At 36.8% G+C, this 21,149-nt stretch overlaps 1 long non-coding RNA gene across 1 annotated transcript; it reads right to left on the bottom strand.

The window, feature by feature from the left end:
• Window positions 1-536: 536 nt before the first annotated feature.
• LOC134760845 (uncharacterized) lies at window positions 537-20,990 on the bottom strand. The gene is made up of 3 exons (XR_010138849.1): window positions 20,853-20,990; window positions 19,765-19,926; window positions 537-708 (listed from the first exon to the last, which is right to left on the bottom strand). It is a non-coding gene; the product is annotated as an uncharacterized LOC134760845 (long non-coding RNA).
• Window positions 20,991-21,149: the final 159 nt, after the last annotated feature.

Genomic DNA, 21,149 nt, shown 5'->3' with positions numbered 1-21,149 from the left:
AAATGTGGCACATCTACACCATGGAATACTATGCAGCCATAAGAAATGATGAGTTCATGTCCTTTGTAGGGACATGGATGAAATTGGAAATCATCATTCTCAGTAAACTATCGCAAGAACAAAAAACCAAACACCGCATATTCTCACTCATAGGTGGGAATTGAACAATGAGAACACATGGACACAGGAAGGGGAACATCACACTTCAGGGACTGTTGTGGGTTGGGGGGAGGGGGGAGGGATAACATTGGGAGATATACCTAATGCTAGATGACGAGTTGGTGGGTGCAGTGCACCAGCATGGCACATGTATACATATGTAACTTACTGCACATTGGGCACATGTACCATAAAACCTAAAGTATAATAATAATAATAATAATAATAATAATTACAATAAAAGAAAAAAAAAAAAGAAAAAAAAAAAAAAAAAAAAGAAATATTCCTACACACTAGTTTTAAAATGATGTCCTACAAGGCAACTTTGAGGGTTTTTTGAAATGACATGTTTGTGGTAGACAAATGTATCATATGCCCTTACGAATATTCAATATGTCAGCAAAAGATCCAACTCTAAATTTTCATGTTAAAGTCAGCTTCCTAAGACCACTCTATGCATAACTGTGTTACACAGGTTTCCTGGAACAGACCTTGAAGTGGTGGATTGCAGGCAGAATCTTTGTTGTGGAGTGCTCTTGAGATACACACCTGTAAAGAAGTGAGAAATGCAGGATTAGACAGAGGGGGAAGCTGCCAAACAATAAGGTGACAATGGAGGATTCTGCTGATTCTATAAACAGCTCTGGACTTAAAATGAGCCTTCACATTGTTCCAAATTGAGTTGTAACAGTTCAACTTTGATATCCCCACCATAGGACAACAATGGACCTCAGGATGCATTGCCACAATGGGCATACTCTTGACTATGCAGTTTCCTGTGGTTGAGGGCAATTCCTAATTGAGTGATGAAGCTGTAAATGGTTTTCCTCATAAACTAGGAAATAGTTTTCTTGGAGGCCCCGAAGAGGAAAACTGACAGAGTATCACAATAACAGCTACAATATCCTAGATCTAAAACAATTTTAAAGTATTTATTAGAGTAGAATAGAATAGATCATTTATTTCTTTCAAAACATGTTTACAAAAACATGTTTTCAAAACATTAAATATCTTTGATATAGTTTAGTAGGAAAATACTCAACATCAAAATTGTAAAAACAATGTGTTTCTTATACAATTAAACTGCATTTGAAGTAGATGGCAATGTAATACAAATCCTGAAAAGTTTTTCTTTTCTAAAACAAGGTCCCAATGATGTTCTACACTGTAATTAACACTGAAATTCTGGGAACTACTTTATCATTTCCAGTCACTATAGTTGCAAAGCTGGGAAGTAAACACTGTACATCAGATGATTGTTTTCCCATGGAATACAACAGGCTGAAGTTCCCTTCATTATACAAATTAATAAAATTCAAACTATATAAAATATATATTAGTCACTGATGATTAATTCATCTATATCTGGGTACCAAAGGTCTGGACTACTTAAACCATGTAGATTCAAAATTCTAGATTGGGAAAAATTGTAAGGAAAACCTGAAGCTTTCATATAGTGTGAAAATTATTCAGCACATATGGATAATTTTTGACGTTTGAAATAAGCAGAAAGATCTCCAATGGAGATGACTTTACATTGTTTAGGAACAGCATTAAAATAAACATTTTAAAGTGCCGTTATATAAAAATAAAACAACAGTTATTTCTCTATGTTTTGAAAGCTAAAACTAAATAAATGATAGTAGGAGCAGAGGTGCTTTGTTACAAGTGCTTCTCAAGCACTTAAAATTAATACCTTTAATGGTGGAGGGAAAAAAAACTGCTTCAACAATATAAAGATATAGCAGTTCAAAGTGGCAACCAAACAAGATATTACTTTGAAATGCCCCGCTTTAACAGTATACATGGGGACTTTGCATTCTCCTCTAAACTAGGTTTAATATAAAGCAAATCCCACCACAGCTGTCTTCAAGCTTTCTAGTAAAATGGCCCTCCAGAAAGATGATCTTTGGTGTTAACCCCTGTCAAAATTCGCCAAATGGAGAAGTCAAATCCCAGAAAAAAACAATAAAAAGTTTCGTAGAAGTTAGTGAAAAAAATAAAATTTTGAGTGTTAAATGATTCTCACATATTGAATACCATTTTACTTATTTTCTCCAACAAATCCCTTCACCAGTATCATTATAATTTATGACCTTTATTGTGGTACAATGCTATCCTTTCATAAATGTACTTCAGTGAAGTAGGATCACTCCTGTATATTATTACTATGGATACTACAGTCATGCTTTCTTTGTGCTCAAGTTGCCATGAGCTAAAGCCTCATTAAAAAAGGTAGTTCTATTTCTAGGTATGTCTACTATATTTTATCAAATATATATGTATGTATCTATCTATCACAATATCTAAATATTAGCAAGCTTATGAGACAGTGATATTGATAACAATATCTTCAGTAGAATTAAGATTTATCTTCTTTGAGATCAGAAAATAAAACCATGTTAGATTTAGCTTAGAACATGCATACCTAAAAAAGATTGCTTAAATTAGCTTATAAGTGAGAACTGTGGTAAGTGTGTTAAGCAAACAACTTACTGGATGTTATTTCTTCCATTCTGTATACTCTTAACTACCACACATCATAAAGTCCTAAGAATCTCGTTTGGGAAAATATAATAGAAGACTGAAGCAATTATTTAGATCATTCAACTAAAAAAATCCCATCATTGTGCCAATTCTTTGGTATTTCAAGGATAATAAGATCAATGTTTTCCATGATTATTGTTAGTATTATTTTATCATTAATTTTCATTAATTTATCATTTATTTAATACTTTCTTGACAACATCGCTATATCTTAAAATCCTGCTGAATTTCACACGTGTAAATTCTGAATATTACTAAGCTGACCTAAACTACATATCTCCAAAAAGAAAAACTAAGGTGACAATACAGTTAAAACCAAATTTTAGTTTCAGATTCTAAGGAAATAATGTATAAATTTGAAAAATAGCTATGTTCTTATATAATTATAAAATAAAAATGTTATTTCTATCTAAATTAAATATACAATGTATTAATCTAGATTAATGAACATGCTCTAAATACTTTGAACCAAATTACTATTTCCCATCTATTACAACATACGATTCCCATCTATTACAACATACGATTTTTACTACTTTGTACATACATGTATTATTGAAATGTAACTATTATGTCTCCTTATATTTTCTTTGTAACATTTAAAACATTCTAATTATTTTTAAAAAAGTATATGCTAATACTTATGAAAAGGCGTTTTTTGTGCCTGAGATTTCTATGACTGTGAAAAGCATCAGGGAGAATTTCCTTTCCAAAAACATAGACATTAATGAAGTTGTTTTTTGTTTTCTTTCACAGATGAGGCCTGTTCTTCGTAACTGTTTTCTAGGTGATGGACTATTTATCAACTTGCTCCATAATCCGTTTAGAGTTAAAGAGGACCACAGAAACTGCACCTCCAGGTGTCACAGGTTACAAAACTAATAATTAAAAAAAATTTAAAAACTTATCTCAGATTCCCTCCTGGAGTCTACCGCCTTGTTTATACAGTTGGAGGACAAAGTCAGCCAATGCCTGAATTCATATTCTGCACTACGTGATTCAGGAAACAGTGAGTCCAAGCATTTCTTACTCCTAAAATTGTGTTCAATGTTTGCAGTCACTTTCCTATCCCTAATATTATCAGGAAAGGGGCTGCAATTTCCTTTCTACTTCTCTGAGTCAACTGCAAAGTCTAAGATGTTTTCACACTAGACAAGAGAACAAGCAGCACCAATGAAAACCACGGAGTTCTATGGAGGCATCATGGTGTAGTGAGTAGAAGCATGCTGCTCTAGCTGTATCTCCTGGGTTCAAATCCTGCCTACACGGCATATGGTGCATTAACGGACAGGTGACCACAAGAATTTCTATGCTGGTAAAATAGGTTTATAATAATGCCAGTTAATCTAAAGATGATTTAAGTGAAGACTATTTGGTATTTTTCAAGGGCTCAATAATTAACTGTGATCATGATCTTCCCCTTACCTACCTTCAATAAGTAAATAATTTACATTTATTAAACAAAAGAAATTTAATCTTGCTTTTCTGAAACACCACAATTCTATTTCAATTTTCTTTACATAGGAGGAGCATCTCACTGCAGATAAAGATATATGTATATCTTTTCTCCACTCAAAATTATGCTGAAACTCAAAAACAGAAATATCTAGTATGGTATCAATTTATGTATCAGTTATGTTTAGAGGGAGTTAGGCTAAACATACAGCATTCATTTAAAATGAAGGCCTCCCATCATACTTTGCTGATGGTATTTAAGTATTGAAAGTCAACTTTTTCTACCTGTTTACTATTATGTCATAGTAGCATGATTTCCCAAATGGCAGAAACTTTGTCTTTTTGTACATAGCTAGGCATTTGATGCTTATAACAGCGATTTCTCAATAATTATGCATTGCCAGGAAAGATAATTACTTTAAAAATTTATTTAGGAAATTATTTAGCAAATAGTAAATAAATAGTATTAGTTGATTGTTATTATTTCTGAATATCTGCAGTTTCCCTCAATTTTCTCATCTGAAAAATGGAGATATGTATTTCACAGCAGCATTGTGAGAGACAATAGTCAATATAGATAAAATTCTCCAAAGACCAAAACTTTATCTAGCTCATATGTTCTGCATGAGTATTCATTTTTTTAATTACTGTATCTTTTTAACTCATTACGACTAAAATTAAATATTTTTTTCTCTTTCAAGACCTTATGCTTCTCCTATGTTCTCAATAGGCTGGACATCAGGTGTGGGTAATAATAGTACCATGATTTTCCTTTGAAGACTCCAAATCCTCAGTCCAAATGACTTTATTCCACCTGTAACTCAACAGATGCCATGAAATCCAGACCTCAGTACAGACAGTGACTTCCATGAACTTAGCTAAAATTTTTGGACAAAGTTTACTCCCTCTGGATTCTAAATGGATAGGGTAATGTTGCTGTCTCAGTGAAGCACCTTCTGACCCTTCTGAAGCAGGAGCCGATGCTGAGGCAGAACTGAAAGCTGCAGAGGCAGAGTCCGGGTAACACTGTCTAAACACCTGAAAACACACTGAACACTGATGAATTTTACTGTTCTGTTTTAGCCCAAGGTCAGTAAGCATCTTCTGTAAAGGGCTAGATTGCAAATATTTTAGGTTTTATGAAACATAAGGTTTGGGTGCAACTATTAAGCCCCAATGATGGATATGGCTGTGTTGCAATTAAACTTGATTTACAAAAACAGATGGCAAGATCAATTTGGCCGTGGATCATAGCTCATTGACTCCTGCCTTTTCCTGAAAAGTAGAGTTTCTTTACCTGGCAACCAAAGCAGTTAGTGTTAACTAATATCCCCTGTATCAGGCACTGGATTAACAAATTTTTAAGCCAAAAATTTGAAAAATAATCATTTATACATTTTCTCTGTTCCCTTGCAGCATAAATACAACATCAGAAAGTATGTTTCTCTCAAATGTTTCCTTAGTCTATTTACTCTTTCCATTCCCACCTATAACCTGTTATTTCAAATCACAATCATTTGCTGCTTAACATTCTATAAAAACTTTTTACATATTCGTTTGAGCCCAGGATTCCTTTCAATTCTTCTTCACACGGAAGGTCTTATTGTGATATCCTACCTTGTTTTAACCTGAATTGACTCTCCCTTAGCTGAGAGAGCCAGACAAACTCCATTTTGGCTCCTTCACTTGCAGCCTCTTACCCACCCCCCTTCCTCAAGGACTTAACTTGTGCAAGCTGACTCCCAGCACATCAAAGAACACAATTAACTGATAAGATACTGTGGCAAGCTACATCCGCAGTTCCCAGGAATTCGCCCAGTTGATAGTACCCAAAGCCCCCGCATTTGTGTCCGGTTGATAGCACCCAAAGGCCCCACGTCTATCACCTTGTGATAGATTTAAAGCCCCTGCACCTGGAACTGTTTGTTTTCCCGTAACCATTTGTCCTTTTAACTTTTTTGCCTGTTTTACTTCTGTAAGATGGCTTCAGCTAAGCTCCCCCTCCCCTTTCTAAACCAAAGTAATAAAGAAAATCTAGCCCCCTTCTCCAGGGCCAAGAGAATTTTGAGCACTAGCGGTCTCTCGGTTGCCGGCTAATAAAGGACTCCTGAATTGGTCTCATAGTGTGGCGTTTCTCTACAACTCGCTCAGTTACGACATTATGATATTTCCACAATTCATATATTGGCATGCTGTGGTCATATCCAGGGGATTGTTTATGAACCTTTGACATGGATAATGTCGCCTGTCATAAAGTGCATATTATCTGACTTGTTTATTAAATTGTATCTTTTGTTTCTAGAATATAAATTATGTGAGGATCAGAGCAATTTTTTTTTTGTTTATAGCTTTCTTCAATTGTCTATACATGTGGTTGATATAATGTGAATAACCCATATACATTTCTAAAAAGAAGGCCAAATGACTCAGCAGGGAAAGTAAATATAAAAATAATGCATTTTTTTCTGAATCAATACAGACTTAAACCATATAATAAACTTTTGCATTTAGAAAACCATTAAGGTCTATAGCACATATTTACTATTCTATGGTAATCTCTTAGATTTATCTTGCACCAACATACTAAAATTTTAACAGAATAAAAACACAAAAGAGGTTTTCAAAAAATATTATTTTCATATACCTAATTTTCCAATTGTCTTTCTATTCCTGTTGGCGCTTAAAATTTACTTATTATTCAACATCATTTGACTGGGGGCACAAAAACAAATGCTTAAATATTTCAGCATAATACAGCATTTACATCTGTGTGGTATAAATAATATTGAATAATATCATTGATGTGAAAGACCAAATTTGGCCAGGTGCAGTGGCTCACGCCTGTAATCCCAGCACTTTGGGAGGCCAAGGCAGGTGGATCATGAGGTCAGGAGTTCGAGACCATCCTGGCTAACACCATGAAACCTCATCTCTACTAAAAATACAAAAAATTAGCCAGGCGTGGTGGTGGGCACCTGTAATCCCAGCTGCTTGGGAGGCTGAGGCAGGAGAATGGCGTGAACCCAGGGGGTGGAGCTTGCAGTGAGCCAAGATCGCACCACTGTACCTTACCCTGGGCGACACAGTGAGACTCCGTCTCAAAAAAAAAAAAGAGAGAAAAAAAAAAGAAAGACCAAATTTTACAAAATCTGAACTATAGTACGTATATTTAGTCTTCCTCTTTCATTATTTAATTTTGCTATTCCATCATTATTGTCTGGTTTGAATTAACATGGTTATCATATGTTTAGATAAATATCATATTTTTATAAGTATAGGCAGGGATCCTTAAATTGGTAAAACATTTTACTGTTTTTAAATGTTTCTTTGTAATTCCCACTTCCACCCATCTAGTCTTCCATATAAGCTTTAGAAAGAAATTATTAGGTTTCAAAAAATATCCTAGATGGAACAGACTGATATTGCTGTGAATTAATAGTAAAGGCCAGGCATGGAGGCTCATGCCTATGATCCCAGCAATTTGGGAGGCTGAGGCAGGTGGATCACCACTTGAGGTCAGAAGTTTGAAACAATCCTGGCCAAATGGTAGAACACTGTCTCTACTAAAAATACAAAAATTAGCTGGGTGTGGTGGCACGTGCCTGTAGTCCCAGCTACTTGGGAGGAGGAGGCACGAGAATGGCTTGAACCCGGGAGGCAGAGGTTGCAGTGAGCTGAGATCACGCCACTGCATGCTAGCCTGGCAATAAGAGACCCCGTCTCAAAAAAAAAAAGAAAAGACAGAGAGACTGGAAAAAACTGAGGTCTTTAAATATTGACTTATGCCATGTATTAAAAGCATTTCTCTAATTTTTTTTCTTTTACATAGTTCAGTAAATTTTAATAGATTATATTCTAATGTATTTATTGCTCATTTCTTCCTAGGCAATTTGCATGTAAACATAAATTTCCTCTGTAAAATGAATTTCTTATATAACTTTCATTTTTCTTTTGATAATGTATAAGAAAGATGTTATTTGTTTTATGCTGACCTTACAATTAACCATGTTTTATACATTCTTATTAGTTTTTGTTTTTTTTGTTTTTTTTTTTGAGACAGAGTCTGGCTCCATCACCCAGGCTGGAGTGCAGTGGCGCCATTTCGGCTCACTGCAACCTCTGCCTCCCGGGTCCAAGCAGTTCTCTGCCTCAGCCTCCTGAGTAGCTGGGATTACAAGCACCCAAAATCATGCCCGGCTAATTTTTGTATTTTTAGTAGAAACAATGTTTCACTATCTTGGCCAGACTGGTCTTGAACTCATGACCTCATGATCCACCAGCCTCAGCCTCCCAAAGTGCTGGGATTACAGGCTTGAGCCACCGCGCCTGGCCTAGTTCTTTTTATCTTAAGCATATCATTATGACTTCTGCAATACATAAGAATCTAGATTCCTTCTGCTTGATAGTCACTCTTTTATATATTTTCTAATTTTATTGCTCTTATTTTATTGAAAAATCATCTCAAATTTTGCATATAAAATTAATTATAACAGGCATCCTAGTTTCCCAAATAAAAGATACCTTTCTAATGTTTTGCTTTAAACATAATATACAATATATTTCTCATAGATGTGCTCTATCCAAACAAGAACTTTCAATCTTATGGTTTCTAAGAATTATTATTAAAATTTGGAGTAAATATTTATTTTTTAGTGTATTTTTCTAAAACTGTGGAGGTAACTGTATAATCTTCCTTCTTTAATCTTTTAATATGACATGTTTACAGAAGTTTTTTAAAGCTGTATTATCCTTGAGTTCCTGATATAAGTGTTTTTGTAATAGAGTAAAAGCCTTACTTAATTTAAAATTTTCATTTTGGCATAATTTCTGATTTACAGAAAAGTTGACTTAATAATACCAATAATTACTATGTATCAAAAGTCCCCAACTGTAACATTATCTTTTTCCTTAAAAGACGCAGACGTTGTGTTCCTTCAAGTCATTCTCTTAAAGTTGTACTTGAATCAAAGAAAAAATTCACAGGGAAGTTGGAAAACCTTTCATACTGAAAAATAATGATACTACTATATATCACAATTTGTGGGATGCAAACATAGTAGTATTTAAAAACATTTATAGTCTTGTGTATTGATCCTAAAAAAGATAATGCAAAATCAATTATCTAAACACCCACAATAAGCTACAAAAGCAGATTACATTAAAACTAAAGGAAGAAGAAGAATGGCAACAGCAAATATAAAAGTAGAAATTAAGGACGGATAAAAATACAAAGAAAAATTTGTTCTGTGAAAGATTAATATATTGTTTGACACATGGTAAGTCTAATAACAGAACACACACACACACACACACACACACACACACACACACCCACCCAATATAAGGAATTTTTAAAACAACATTAGTTACAGAATGTACAGAGCTGTATGGTTTGTTTCCCAGATAGCTTGTGTTTTTCTAAGTATCTGATTTTTATTTCTAACAGTATGCTTGTGATCAGAGAATGTACTTTCTATGATATAAAAAGTTCAAATATATTGAGACGATGTATAACTCATCATATATTCTATCTTGTTAAATGTTTGGTAACATTTACCGATTGGAAAATATACATATTTTGTCAATTGGTTATAAATGTCAAATATTTATTTGTTTTATTTTTTAACTCTTCTTTTTTCATACTGATATCTTATTCATTTGATCAAGTAGTGATGGAAAGGTGTTAAATTGTCTTTATTTTAATAGTTTTTAGGGGAAGAGGTGGTTTTTAGTTACATGGTAAGTTATTTAGTAATGGTTTCTGAGATTTTGATGCACCCATCACCCAAGCAGTGAACACTGTACACAATGTGTGGTCTCCTTCACCCTCCTACCACCCTTCCCTTCAAGTCCCCAAAGTCCATTACATCATTATTAGGATTTTGTGTCCCCATAGCTTAGCTCCCATTTATAAGTAAGAATATGTAAAGTTTGATTTTCTACTCCGGAGTTACCTCACTTAGAATAATAATCTCCAACTCCATTCAGGTTGCTGCAAATGCCATTATTTCATATTTTTTTTTTCTTTTCTTTTCTTTTTTGGAGACAAAGTTTCACTCTTGTTGCCCAAGCTGGAGCACAATGGCACGATCTCGGCTCACTGCAACCTCCGCCTCCCAGGTTCAAGTGATTCTCCTGCCTCAGCCTCCCGAGTAGCTGGTCTCACACGTGACTGCCACCACGCCCAGCTAATTATTGTATGTTTAGTAGAGACGGGGTTTCACCATGTTGACTGGGCTGGTCTTGAACTCCGGACCTCAGATGATCCACTTGCTTCGGTCTCCCAAAGTGCTGGGATTACAGGCATGAGCTACTGTGCCTGGCCTATTATTTTATTTCTTTCTATGGCTGGGTAGTACCATGCCACATTTTCTGTGTCTATTCATTGGTTGATGGATATTGAGATTGGTTCCGTATTTTTACAATTGCAAACTGTGCTGCTGTAAACATGCATGTGCATGTCTTCTTCATATAATGACATCTTTTCCTCTAGGTAGATACCCAGTAGTGGGATTGCTGGATCAAATGGAGGTTCTACTTTTAGTTCTCTAAGAAATCTCCATATTGTTCTCCACAGTGGTTATACTAGTTTACATTCCCACCATTAATGCAAAAGTGTTCCCTTTTCACCACATCCATGTCAATATCTATTATATTTTGATTTTTAAAGTATGGCCATTCTTGCAAGAATAAGGTGATATCTCATTGTGTTTTTAATTTGCATTTCCCTGTTAATTAGTGCTGCTGAGCGTTTTTTCACATATTTGTTGACCATTTGTACATCTTCTTTCAAGAATTTTCTATTCATGTCCTTAGCCCACCTTTTGATGGAATTTTTTTTTGTCTTGCTGATTTGTTTGAGTTACTTGTAGATTCCGGATACGAGTTTTTGTCGGATGTATAGATTGCAAAGATTTTCTCCTACTCTACGTGTTGTCTGTTTGCTGATTATTTCTTTTGCTGGGCAGAAGCTTTTTAGTCTAATTATGTTCAATCTATTTATCTTTGTTTTTGTTGTGTTTGATTTTGGTTTCTTGGTCATGAAGAACCAAGCCGATGTTTTCAATGTTTTTTCCAATGTTATCTTGTAGAATTTTTATGGTTTATGATCTTAGATTTAAGTCTTTGATCCAACTTGAGTTGATTTTTGTATAACATGAGAGATGAGAATTCAGTTTCATTCTTCTTCATATGGCTTTCCAAATATTCCATTACCATTTGTTGAATAGGGTGTCTTTTCCAAACTTTTTTATTTGCTTTGTTGAAGATCAGTTGGCTGCTAAGTGTTTGATTTCATTTCTGGGTTCTCTATTCTGTTTCATTGGTCTATGTACCTATTTTCATATCAGTACCATGTTGTTTTGGTAAGGACAGCCTTGTAAAATTGTTTGAAGTTGGGTAATGTGATACATCCAGATATATTATTTTTGTTTGGTCTTGCTTTGGCTAGGCAGGCTCTTTTTTTGGTTCTATATGAATTTTAGGATTGTTTTTTCTAATTTTGTGAAGAATGATGATGGTATTTTGATGAGAATTGCATTGAATCTGTATATTGCTTTGGACAGTATGGTCATTTTCACAATACTGATTCTACCCATCCATTAGCATGAGATGTATTATCTATTTGTTTCTGTTGTGGTATCTTTCAGCAGTGTTTTGTAGTTTTCCTTGAAGAGATCTTTCACCTCCTTGGGTTGGTATGTTCCTAAGAGATACAGTTGCAGTTTGCAGTTGTTGTAAAAGGGATTAAGTTCTTGATTTGATTCTCAGCTTGGTTGTTGTTGGTGTATAGCAGTACTAATGATTTGTGTATATTGATTTTTTGTGTCCTGAAACTTAACTGAATTTATCAGATCTAGGAGCTCTTTAGATGAGTCTTTAGAGTTATCTAGATATACAATTACATCATTGGAAATCGGTGACAGTTTGACCTCCTCTTTACTGACTTGGATGCCCTTTCTTTCTTTCTTTTGTCTGACTACTCTGGCTAGGACTTCCAGAACTATGGTTAATAGATGTGGTGAGTGGGCATCATATTCTCAGGGGGAATGCTTTTAAACTTTGCCCTGTTCAGTATGATGTTGGCTGTGGGTTTGTTATGGATGGTTTGTATCACCTTGAGGTATGCCCCTTCTACGCCAATTTTGCTGAGAATTTTAACCATAAAGGGATTCTGAATTTTGCCAAATGCTTTTTCTGTGTCTATTGAGATGATCATATAATTTTTGTTTTTAATTATGTTTATGTGGTGTATCACATTTATGACTTGTGTACGTTAAACCATCCCTGCATCCCTGGTATAAACCCCACTTGAAATCTTTAGATTATGAATTTGGCTGTTCTTTTTTAGCTATATAAAATTTTACTTTACATAATTTGAAGTTATATTATTAAGAGCATATGCATTTCATATTGTTTTGTCTTTTAAATGAATCAATTATTTTAAATCATTATAAAATGTTTCTCTTTCTCTTTTGTACTGTTTTTCCTGTGAAATCCACTTTGGCTGGTATTCACATTAGAATTCATGTGTTTTTATAACACTGGAACTTATTCCAGACACATGGCATAATAACGACTAGGTTTGTACTCTTGCCTTAAATAAACTAAGAAATTTTTGATAAAATATACATATCAATGGTCTTCAGACAGTGAACATCAGATAGTATAGGACAGTGACCTCGAAACAGGGAAAACGAAGGTATGAACTAAATCATCCATCCATCTTATTGCCTTTATTGAACACAGAATAATTTTTCTGAAATTGGATCAATAGAAGTATAATCACAAATACAAGCAAATGGATTAGCAAATTGAAGAGGTATTAAATTTTTTATGCACAAGAAACAATATCAAACTGAGTTAAATTTACATTTAAATCTTTAATTCATCTTGAGTCAATTTTTTGTATATGAAGTAAAGAAGGCATCAGTTTCAATTTTCTATATGGCTATCCTCTTATCCCAGCATCGATTATTTAATAGGGAGACCTTTCCCCATTGCTTGGTTTCGTCTGGTTTGTCAAAGATCAGATGTTTGTAGATGTATGGTCTTAGTACCGAGTTCTCTATTCTGTTCCACTGGTTTATGTGTCTGTTCTTGTACAAATACCATGCTGTCTGGCTTACTGTAGTCCTGTAGTATAGTTTGAAGTTGGGTACTGTGATGCCTCCAGCTTTGTTCTTTTTGCTTAGGATTGCCTTTGCTATTTGGGTTCTTTCATGGTTCCATATGAATTTTAAAACAGATTTTTCTAGTTCTGAGAAGAATGTCAGTAGTAGTATAATGGGAATAGCATTGAGTGTATAAATTGTTTTAGGCTGTATGGCCATTTTAACAATATTGATTCTTCTTATCTGTGAATATGGAATGTTTTTCATATTTGTTTATGTCATCTCTGATTTCCTTGGGCAGTGGGGTTTGTGGACTGTAAAAATCTTGGAAGACCACCTCAGCTATACCATTCAGAACATAGGCATGGGCAAAGATTTCTAGATGAAAACACCAAAAGCAATTGCGACAAAAGCAAAAACTGACAAATGGGATCTAACTAAATTAAAGAGCTTCTGCACAGCAAAAGGAAAAAATAAACTATCATCAGAACAGACAGACACCTACAGAATGGGATAAAATTTTGGCAAAATATGCATTTGACAAAAGTCTAACATCCAGCATCTACAAGGGACTTAACCAAATTTACAAGAAAAAACAAGGCCATTAAAAAGTGGGCAAAGCACATGAACAGACACTTCTCAAAAGATGACATACATGTGTCAACAAGCATATTAAAAAAGTTCAACATCGCTGATCATTACAGAAATGCAAATCAAAACAATAAGACACCAACTCATGCCAGTAAGAATGGCTATTACTAAACAGTGAAAAAGCAGATGCTGGTGAGATTGTGGGGAAAAGGGAACACTTTACACGGTTGGTGGGAGTGTAAATTAGTTCAGCCATTGTGGAAGACAGTGTGGTAATTCCTCAAAGACCTAAAGACAGAATTACCATTCAACACAGCAATCCCATTAATGGGTATATGCCTAAAGGATTATAAACTGTTCTATTGCAGGCTGGGCATGGTGGCTCACACCTGTAATCCTAGCACTTTGGGAGGCTGGGGTGAGCAGATCACAAGGTCAGGAGATTGAGACCACGGTGAAACCCCGTCTCTACTAAAAATACAAAAAATTAGCTGGGCGTGGTGGCAGGCACCTGTAGTCCCAGCTACTCGGGAGGCTGAGGCAGGAGAATGGTGTGAACCCAGAAAGCAGAGCTTGCAGTGAGCTGAGATCGCACCACTGCACTCCAGCCTGGGTGACAGAGTGAGACTCCATCGCAAAAAAATAAGTAAATAAATAAATAAATAAATAAATAAATTGTTCTATTGCAAAGACACATGCGTATGCTCCTCGCAGCACTATTCACAATAGCAAATACATGGAATTAATCCAAATGCCCATCAATGATAGACTGGATAAAGAAAATGTGGTACATATACATCATGGAATATCATGCAGCCACAAAAAAATGAGATAATGTCCTTTGCAGGGACATGGACGGAGTTGGAGGTCATTATTCTAAGCAAACTAAAGCAGGAACAGAAAACCAAATACTGCATGTTCTCACTTTTAAGTGGAAGCTAATTGATGAGAACACGGACACAGAGAGAGGAACAACACACACTGGGGCCTATCAGAGAATGGAGGGTTGGGGGAGGGAGAGAAGCAGGAAACATAACTAACGGATACTAGGCTTAATATTAATACCTGGGTGATGAAATAATCTGTACAATCAACCCCCATAATGCACGTTTACTTATGTAACAAACCTGCATATCTTACACATGTACCCCAATCTAAAAATAGAAGTTTAAAAAAGAACAAAATGAGTTAAATTATTGGAAAATTATTTCAAATCAAATTACATATAGCAATGTGCTAAGATCTACTCACTGTAAAGAGCTCTTTTACTCATCTGACAAGCATTTAGTGTAAGTGTTCTATTCGCTAGGCAATAGGAACTAGAGGCTGGAAAAAGAATGGTGAAGAAAATGCCCATGCCATTAAACCAAACACCGCGTATTCTCACTCATAGGTGGGAATTGAACAATGAGAACACATGGACACAGGAAGGGGAACATCACACTTCGGGGACTGTTGTGGGGTGGGGGGAGGGGGGAGGGATAGCATTGGGAGATATACCTAATGCTAGATGACGAGTTAGTGGGTGCAGCGCACCAGCATGGCACATGTATACATATGTAACTTACCTGCACATTGCGCACATGTACCATAAAACCTAAAGTATAATAATAATAATAATAATAATAAAATAAAATAAAATAAAATAAAGAAATTTGTGTGTGTATATATATATTTATTAGAACAAATTAAGACATTATTGAACAATGGTGCAAATAGCAATTAACAATAACAAAAGGCTGAAATACAAAATTATTAAAATAATAATAACCCAACAATTTTTAAATTGTGAGGCAATATAAAAAGATATTTAAGAGATCCAAATGTCAAAATGTATGTGTGTGTTGCGGGGGATAGAGTTACGGGGTAAATGTTTATAGCTTTTTGTTTCTCTCTTTTTTGTTCTTTGCAATCAAAGTTAAGTTTTCTTCAGTTTAAAATCACTTGTTACAACGATATTCTTTAGACTCATGTTAACCAGGAAACAAAATTCAGTAATAGACACCCTACAAATAATAGACACCTAAAAAGCAAGGAATTAAATCACATTCCCAGAGAAAATTATCTCACTATAAATACAGACAGGAAGAAAAGGAAGGAGGGAGGAAAGGAAGAAAGAAGGAGAGAGAGAAGAGAAACAGGAAAAAATGAAGAGACAAATAACAAAAGAAAAAAGAGAGTAGCAAAACGACCAGAAAACAAGTAAAAGTGGCAGTAGTATGTTTTTACCTGTTAGTAATAACCTTGAATATAAATGAATTAAATTCTCCAATTAAGACAGAGTGGCTGAATGGATTTAAAGACAAGATCTAACTATATACTGCCTACAAGAAACTCAGTTCACCTATAAAGACATACATAGACTGAAAATGAAGGGATGGTAAAAGATATCCCACACAAATGGAAACAAAAGAGCAAGACTAGCTAGACTTATATTAGATAAAATAGAAAGATAATTATATAATGAGAAAGAAATCAATACAGCAGTATCACAATTATAAGTGCAAATGCAACCAACACTCAAGCACCTAAACACAGAAGCAAATATTAACAGACCTTAAAGGGCAGATGGACTGCAATACAATAATAGAGTACCTCACCACTCAACTATAATCAACACCCCACTATCATCAATGAACAGATCATCCAGACGACAAAAAATCATCAGTTAAACTGTAATCTCTACTGAATGGACCTAACATTTACGCAGCTTTCCACTCTGCAACTGCACAATGCACATTCTACTGAGTAGTACATGGATTATTCTCCAGGACAGACTATGTGTTAGGCCAAATAACAAGTCACAGCACATTTTCAAAAACTGAATTCATATCAAGCATCTTTTCTGATCATAGTGGAATAGTACGAGAAATCAATAACAGGAGGAACTTTAAAAACTGTACAAACATATGGAAATTAAAATACATGTTCATGAACAATGAATAAAGAAATAAAAAAATTAAAAATTTATTGAAATAAATAAAAATAGAAACACAACATAACAAAACCTGTGGGATGCAGCAAAAGCAGTTGTAAGAGGAAAAGTGCATAGCTATAAATGCCTACATCAGAGAAGTAAAAAGATCTCAAATAGCCAACCTGACAGTACACCTAAAGTAATGAGAAAAACAAAAAAATCAAATGTTAAAATTAGTAGAAAGAATATCCGAAAGATTAGAACAGAAATTTTACAAATAGAAACAAAAAAATACAAAATACAAAAAAAATACAGTCAATGGAACAAAGAGCTGGGGGATTTGAAAAAAAAATCAAAATTGACAAGCTTTAACTAGACTAAGGGAAAGAGAAAGAAAGTCGAAATAAAATCATAGATAAGGCTAGGCATGGTGGCTCACACCTGGGATCCTAGCACTTTGGGAGGCCGAGGCTGTTTGAATCACTTGAGGTCAGGAGATTGAAACGAGCCTGGCCAACATGGTGAACTCTCTCTACTAAAAACACAAAAAATTACCTGGGCGTAGTGGCAGATACCTGTAATCCAGCTACTGAGGAGGCTGAGGGAAGAGAATGGCTTGAACCTGGGAGGTGGAGGTTGCAGCGAGTCAAGATCATGCCACCGCACTCCAACATGGATGACAGAGGGAGACTCTCTATGACATGCTTGAACTTTCTGACTTGTCCTGTCTTTCCCTATTTCCTAAATAATTAGTCATTCTACTTTAGGACAAGAATTTGCCATACAAGATCCTCTCTCATGTAACATTTCTTCATAACATTTCTAACCATAAACACATCTTCACATGCACAATTTTCTTTGCATCTCTCCTCACTACTAATTTCTTATGCCCACCCAAATCGAAAAAGATCAGGTAATGCAAGGCAAAACAGTAGAGCCTTAGATTTCAGAGGGACCTGTCTGCTTACAGTTCTTGGGATTCCATGAGGAAAAGAGAGGTTTCTCCTAAAAGGGGGTCTGCAGCACCTTCTGTTTTTCCCATGGAGTCTCAGGCTGTCAGAAATTATCTCAGGTCTTCTCATGTGGGCATCGAGAGTGGCAACAAGACAGACAAGAAAAGTAATTCAGACAACTAAGAAGAAAAAGAAAAACATAGTACTATCTTTACTATTGTAAAGATAGATAAACTGAGGCACCATGCAGTTTAAAATTTTATGTTCTCATGGTATTAGACTCCACAGCTCTCTCTTTTAACCATCCTGTAATTCTGCTGACTCTATGCCCAGTCACTGATGCACTTGTATGGTAGCTCATGGCCCCCTTAGAACTTGGAACCTGGGTTTCATTTCCTGCTCTACAGCTATATAATTTAACAATTTTCCTCTGGATTTTTTGGATTCTAACGCTATATATCCCAAATTTTATTAATATTACTCAATATTAATGGAGGCTGTGATAGCTTCAGTCTGTAGAAATATTAAACAACCTACAAAGAACTATATGAAGTTAAATAGTATTAATATTTCTATATCCTTTAAAACATTGAGGCAATGTATTGAGAAACACACCTAAGAAACTGCAACCAATCCACTCTGGACAAAAATTTAGACACTATCTCTTCAACATAAGCTATCTAGTGACATTTTTACATATCCTTACACATATCAACAGTATTTTACATGCTCATAACCTTAAAAATAAAAGGTGTCAAAATTATAGACCTTATGCATTTCTGTGGGCTTGAAAAATGATACAATATAGATTGTTTCTTTAAAGTAGTCAATAAAATGCATAAACTTCCAGAGTAATCACTAAAAAAAAGATTTCATACCAAAGGTAATAATACCAGAAATAAAAAAGGGCTCAACACTGCAGGTTCTTGAAGGCAAAAGCTAATAGAGACTTTGTTTTGGTTGTGAACCTTGGCCTTAAAACATTATACACATGATCCTCCCTTCCTTTTCCCGTTGCAAAGATGTGATGGACCAGATTTGCTCATGCAGGTGACAATACTCTTGAAAATGGTGGCAGAGAAATAAAATGAAAGGAATACAGTTCACTTAATCTCATAAATTGGAACTAATTACCCCCCTGACTCTTGCATACCTCCAGACTATGTGAGAGAGATGAAATGGCTGTTTGCTAGCAATATTTTATTTGATGTTTCATTTTTGATTCCTTGAATAACTATTTACAACACATTAACAGGATCATGAAAGCATAGCTATTCAAGTAACCAAATAATTATGCTATCAATGTTTTTCCTCATCTCTAAAGCATAGTAATGGACTGATTATTTTAAAAATACAACTCGGTGACAGCCAGTTTATGTTTAACTCAGTTTTGGTTTGTTGGTTGTTAAGGCCATTGCTTAGGATAATGAAAACAAGAGAAGGAGAAACAAGAATATAAACAAGACATAGAAGCAGCAGCATAAGAAAATGAAGAGGAACAAGAAGATGATGATTAGAAGAAGAAAAAACAGACTGAAAGAAAGGAAGAAGAACAGGTGTGGGAATTAGAAAGCCTATTATGATACCTTATTTCCCCTCCTGATTTATGAAATTTGAAAAAATTTCAAGACTTTTCACAACAAAATCAAGCTAAAAGATACACCAATAGTCACCCCCTGAATTTTGTTAAGAATAAGACAATGTTGCCACTCACACCTGGCCCAGGCACCAGCAGGAGGAGGGCACCTCCAGATTCTGCCGGAGAAGGAGGACTCCTCCTTGCCCTGGCTGGGCCTCCACTGCTGCCACCTAAGACTGCGGTACAGCACCCGCAGCTGCCTCCCCACTTCAGGCCAGGCTGGGCCCGGTAGACTCCACAGCATTCCCACTCCCACTTTCCAGATCCCAGTCTTGCTGCTGCTGCCCCACTAACGCCAACACCAACAAGACCACGGCTGCTGTTGCCCTCAATGCACCAGCCCACCCTACAAGCCTCCTACCACCTGGCCCCTGCAGACACTCTTCCTACCTCTCCACCACTCCGGTCAAGCTGCAGTCTCTGTCTCTGCCATCAACTGCAGCAAGGCAAGCCACAGAACCATGCCATCTGCAGGCTCCAGCCTCCAGTGTGCAACAGATGAATCCTCCATCTCCTGGCTCAAAGCATCTGGGTGGTAAAAGCCAGATGTGCCTAGAACAGGATGCAGGGAGTGGGTAGTGTTAGAGGCTCACCTTGTCATGCTGTCCACTGGGTGGCAGGGGCTGGTTTCAGCAAAGGCACAACTGGGACCTGGGGTCGGTGTGACTGCCTTTGCTGAAACCAGCCCCTGGTTAGGTCCAGCTGGCCAGGAACTGCTGGGCCCACCCTGGCTGCACTCCTTGGTGAGCAGGAGAAGCAGAAACTCAGACCCAGCCAGCTCTCTCCAACCAAGTGCCAGTTCCTGTTTCTGATGCCTCCACTGACAGGGCCCTGTTCCCCCATGGTGCCCGCTACTCCACGCCCAGAGGTCCCACATTGTCTCTGCAACACAGTGAGAGGGTGCAGGCCCGGCAACCATGGCAGGTGTGGGGGCCTTACCTTGCTCAGGATTCCCAAAGAAACATTGTGCGTCTGCCATGCTCCAGGACGAGCAAACAGAGGTTGCCCTCTAGAATCTAGAGTCTGGGAAGAGGAGGACGGCCCCTTCCTTGGAGGCCACAGCTATCGCTGCCACCTCCGTAGCCCGTTGCCAGAAGCAGCAGGGCAGTGAAACCCCCAATTGTGCCCCCCTACTGGCATACCACAGGGCATGTAAACCTGATAGTGCCCCCAAACTGCCCCACTGCCCCCAGCAGTGCAGCCAGGGATAGTGCCCCCAACCAGCCCTTGCTGGGGGTAGTGACAGCCCAGATAGTGCCCCCAACCTGCCCCCCTGCCATGACAGTGCAGGAACTGACAGCACCCCAACCCTCCCCCCAGCTGGCGGTCAGCCCCCTGTAGCACACACAACCACCCCCACCACCAGGCAGTATAGCCCCCGCCAACTCCGCCAACCCATGCCCCCGATACCCCCACTGGCAATGTGACCTTGATAGTGCTCCTATCCAGGGTAGTGCATCCCTGGATAGCTCACATACCCTGCCACCTTTCTACCATGCTGGCCAAGCTGCAACCTCCGTCACCTCCACCAACCGCAGCAAGGCGAGCCTACGTGCCACAGGCTCAAGCCTCCAGCTCGGGGTATGTGGCTCCCACTTCTTGTTCTCTAAGCTGAGCTCCCAGCTTCGATTCTGATTGGATGAGAGCAAGTCTTAGGACAACCAATCACAGCATGAAAATAAAGTCCAATCAGAATAGGCCTAGAGGTTTGTTTCATCCAATCAGAATATGTAGTCCAGGAACCGCATTTGCATAACCTCATATATAAAGCATGC

This window comes from Pongo abelii, chromosome 22 (assembly GCF_028885655.2).
Source record: "Pongo abelii isolate AG06213 chromosome 22, NHGRI_mPonAbe1-v2.0_pri, whole genome shotgun sequence".
In the NCBI taxonomy this organism is placed as follows: domain Eukaryota; kingdom Metazoa; phylum Chordata; class Mammalia; order Primates; family Hominidae; genus Pongo; species Pongo abelii.
This window is presented reverse-complemented; position numbering and strand designations above follow the sequence as displayed.